Source organism: Lolium rigidum, chromosome 2 (assembly GCF_022539505.1).
Source record: "Lolium rigidum isolate FL_2022 chromosome 2, APGP_CSIRO_Lrig_0.1, whole genome shotgun sequence".
In the NCBI taxonomy this organism is placed as follows: Eukaryota; Viridiplantae; Streptophyta; class Magnoliopsida; order Poales; family Poaceae; genus Lolium; species Lolium rigidum.
The window spans coordinates 62,846,612-62,850,843 of record NC_061509.1 but is presented as its reverse complement, the minus strand read 5'-3'; the positions used below and the strand labels follow the sequence as shown (position 1 = coordinate 62,850,843).

General features: G+C 42.3%; 1 long non-coding RNA gene across 4 annotated transcripts; it reads left to right on the top strand.

The window, feature by feature from the left end:
* Positions 1 to 299: 299 nt before the first annotated feature.
* Positions 300 to 4,017, top strand: LOC124691844. 4 transcript variants are annotated; one of them, XR_006999190.1, is made up of 7 exons: positions 300 to 774; positions 938 to 1,041; positions 1,142 to 1,203; positions 1,723 to 1,795; positions 1,893 to 2,063; positions 2,132 to 2,272; positions 3,396 to 4,017. It is a non-coding gene; the product is annotated as an uncharacterized LOC124691844 (long non-coding RNA). The 4 variants fall into 4 exon arrangements; XR_006999188.1 differs by having other exon boundaries at positions 300 to 1,041; positions 3,392 to 4,017; XR_006999187.1 differs by having other exon boundaries at positions 302 to 1,041.
* The last annotated feature ends 215 nt before the right edge of the window (positions 4,018 to 4,232 follow it).

Below are 4,232 nucleotides of genomic sequence, written 5' to 3'. Positions count from 1 at the left end.
TCTTTAGTTGCGAAAAAATTACCAGCATTATTTGCTCTTAATTCATGTCACCATTTTTTTTATAGATGTGGTGCCATAATGGTTGGGAGATAAAATACCCCTTGGGTTTTCACAAGTTACAATACTCATATATATTTACACTACTTAAAAAGGAGAAACATGTTCCTTATTCTGCCAATACGTGAAGCTTTTGGTCGTCGTTCGTCGCTCCCCTTACGCTCGCCCCGCACGCGCAGCTACTGGGCCAAGCCCAACTCTCACCGAAGAGCCATATTCGCTCCCCTATCTGTAACCGTGGAGGCACCTGCGCACCCTGATCCCCAACACCGCCGGCGCCCCCTCTGGATCCCCATCTCCACTGCCCCCTCTGGATCTCCATCTCCACCGGCGCCCCCTTTATCCCCAACACCATTGCCGCCCCTTTGATCTCCGTCTCCACCGCCCCCTTGATCCACAACACTCCTTCTCACACAGACCCTATTTGAAGGCTGGAATCGAGTTTGCATGCATGGGTTCTTCGGAGGCTGTCGCGGTAGTGACGAGGTCGTCATTGATCTGCACCTGATGGTAGGTGGGCGACAAGGACGGCGCCGCGGCCTCCACCAGCTTCCACGGGAACGACGCCATCGGCAGCCCCTACGCATCCTTAGTCTGCGCCCGCGCCGGTGAAATCCGCCGCTGCGACACCTCGTGCCTGCGCCGCCACGTCCTCCAACTTCATCTCCTTGGTCTCCTCCCTCAAGTCCTGCCTCGCATCTCAGAGGCCCTCGCCTGGTGAGCAGCATCACGGAGGCCGTCGCCTGCCTCCACCCCTCGACGCCTTCCGTAACCTGCAGGGGGTGTTCTCTAATTAGTGCCGGAATTATTTAGTTTCATAGACTCTGAATTTAGCAGGCTAATAAGTGTTGGTTCAGGATTGAGGTTCTATATTATTTAGGTGTGTTTATAGTACATATGGAAGCATACTGGAGGTCTGAAGTCTGAAACGCATTGTCAACAGTTTTCTTGATAACAAACACATGATGTCCAATATATCATACGGTAGTGCCTACCCTGTTCTTAATAATAAGAGATATTATTTTCTCACTGTGTCTGTTGTACGAATAAATATTCATGTTTGTACTACTTTTTTCTTCTTCAGAATTAGGGTGAGTTATGCACCACCTGAAAGCACACCTTGCACCAAATGAACTGCTACGAGAGGTATTATGTTTTTCCGTCAATGCAATATGGTTTGCCGGAGGATTTTTGTTACCCTCTATTTGGATTTATATGGCTAGAGGGGCAAATTGCTGGCTCCTTGGCGCTTAGTTATTGGCAGGCTAAACAAATGCTCCAAAAACATGCTGATTCCATGTGTCTTCAATTAACAATGAGAGAACCATTACTTTCATGGGCAGATCGAGATATATTTTGTAGTGGATCTTCAGCTAGGATACATATGCATTTCCCATCTTCTGCAATGATGTTTTATTTTTATTTATTTCCTGTGGGAGCTACAAGGTCTTTGTAAAAAGGGGACATATTTGTTCTTATCATGGTGCGAGTCACCTCTTTAATTGTGCATCTATTTCTTTGAAATTTTGGGCAAGTACTATCGTACTAAAATATTTTGATGTCACAGTGTGCATGATTTGTCCTCAAAAACCCTTCATCTATTTCTTTGTCCTACAAAACCCTGCATCTATTTCTTTTACCTACGAGAATATTTTGCTGCTCTAGCTTTCAGGTACTGGACCAATGTGCTTGTATTGACCATCGACATATTCTCTCTGCTCACCACTTGGGATCCAATGTAATAAATCTTGAAATATCATGAAATGCTAAATATTTGTTGCAATTAACTTTTGTTTTAGCATGTCTGTTAACAACTCATTTTCTACTCTTACGAGTTATGATCCCCACCATCGAGTCCGCCAGCGTCGATGCTGCCAGGTGGTGGATGCCTGCTTGCCAGGGCCACGTTGACGCGAAGCATATATGTCCACTGCCTGTCTTGCCGTAGGGGAGTTCCGCGAGGTCCTGATCCGGCATTGATCCGATGACGCCTTCATGGCTAAGAGGTGCGTTAGAACCTTATACTGCGATGTGCCCATACATTTGTGTCATATTTTAATGAATCATGCACCAGTTTGGTGCTCCCTACGGCCGGCGACGTAGCAGGCGGAGGTTCCTCTTGACTCGTCGTGCAACACCTTTGTCGATCTGGGTGACGCTGCAGTAAAGATAGAACTGTTGTTGTGCCAATTGTCTCCTTCCCACGCCAGTGAAGGTGCATGAATAAATATATCTGTTGCCCTGTGTATAAATTCTACTTACGTGCCTTTTCAATTTAAGCCACGAAATATATCATTATATTACTTCAGTTTTCTGCATCTACTTGACCAGAACGAGTATGCTTCAAACATAGCTAAAAGGGATGCTTTCCATGAGAAAGAGAGATTTTTCTAAATATCTGCACTCCACATACACATCATGGCTCTTTTTGTTTGTGTAAATTTGTTCACAATGACTATCAAATGTCCATCCAGTACTCTGTTTTGGTTTACCAAGTACTAACATTATAGGATGTCGCATATTCCATCTCATATTTGCTTAAGTATTAGCATATGACTTGTTAGCCTGCAGGCTCATTCTCAGTTTTTAAAAGTATATACGAACCTTCAGATTTTTCAAATATTTGCAGAAGTTTTGGTACTAAAGAACATCAGTTTATTCAAATATTGTTCGAAATAAGGAGAATTATCAAAGAGGATTTGCAAATTAATGTGTGAAGAGCATCTTTTTTTATCTATTCATATGATTTAGCAGCTTGATTTGTGTCTGTGACAACAATGGACTAAGCAAGTCGGTACCGGTGCCCTCGGTGGGTTGGTAGGTGTGGCTTTGAATTTTGCAGAGATTTTTTGGGGGCATATCTCCTATTTCCTCCCAATTAACTTGGATTGTGTTGTACCAGCTAAGATCTATGTCTTGCTTTGGTTGGTATTAAACAACACAATCGTTACTAGAAAATTTAGGGAAAATATAGGCATGTTAGTGATCCAACTTGTGTTCTATAATCAGAGATGTCTTTTTTTTAATCATTTGTTCCATTACAATAGTCTGGAAAATGTCGCTCAAATTATTCAGTTAACTGTGGGAGATGACCTTTTGTCAATTTTATGATCAAAGATGTTATTTTTTCTATCATTTATTCGTTACAATCTTCGTGCCCAACAGGTCAGTTGTCGCTCAAATTATTCAGTTAACTGTGGGAGATGATCTTTTGTCAATTTTATCTCTCTAGGCTTAACCTACCCATGATATTAACATTTTTACTACTGCTGCTCTTTAGAGTATTTGGAATTTACATAATGAATGGAATTTGTTTTCTGTGGCTGATGATCAGATAGATATGGATGTCGATGATCAATCTGATGAAGAGGTAGAGTCTACTATGCAAAGACTCTCGAGCAACACATGCCTCCCCGACCTCGAGCACCACCGGCCTTCCTTCCCAACCACTGTACCGTGGAGCTGCCAAGGCGGTGGTTGCAGCTCATCCTCTTCCTCTTGCGAAGAACATGATGTGGGCAGAGAGGTGGAGTTCTTCCTCAACTGGATGAGCGAACCTGCTTGCCCTGCACCACCCACATCGCCGAGATGTAAGTTGAGTAGGAGAAGGAGCTACAGAGTGTGGAGCAGGTCAAGATGGAGATGCAGGAGGACTATGTCGCGCTTGATCTCGTACGATTTGTCAATCTCCATAGTTATGCTCTTGAGGAACTGATATAGATTTCTCTTGAGAAAGATATTAGGATGAAACGTTTTGATGGAGCATGCTAAATTTCCTATCTGAAGATTTTTCCGTAGGTATGTACCAATCATCATATTAGTAATAGCTTATATTTTGTAGACGTTAGAAATTTAAGATGCTTACATTGGTGCAAATTTTTCTATAGGTATTTACAATGTCTAAACTAAAGGCATCAGCTACATTTCATATTACCATTAATTGTTGCAAATTTCATAATATATTTTGTATCATGATGGATATCTTAGCATAATATGTGGTTTTCACGTCGAGCTTGATTTATCTCTTGATTTATCTCATTGTTATATTCTCATCATTTGTAAATTTTTAAGTCTTTTGTTCACTAGGAACGATATTTTCTTTCCTGTAGCAACGCACGGGCATTTGTGCTAGTACAACTATAAGCCAAAACACCACCTCCCTCTTTTCCCAACAA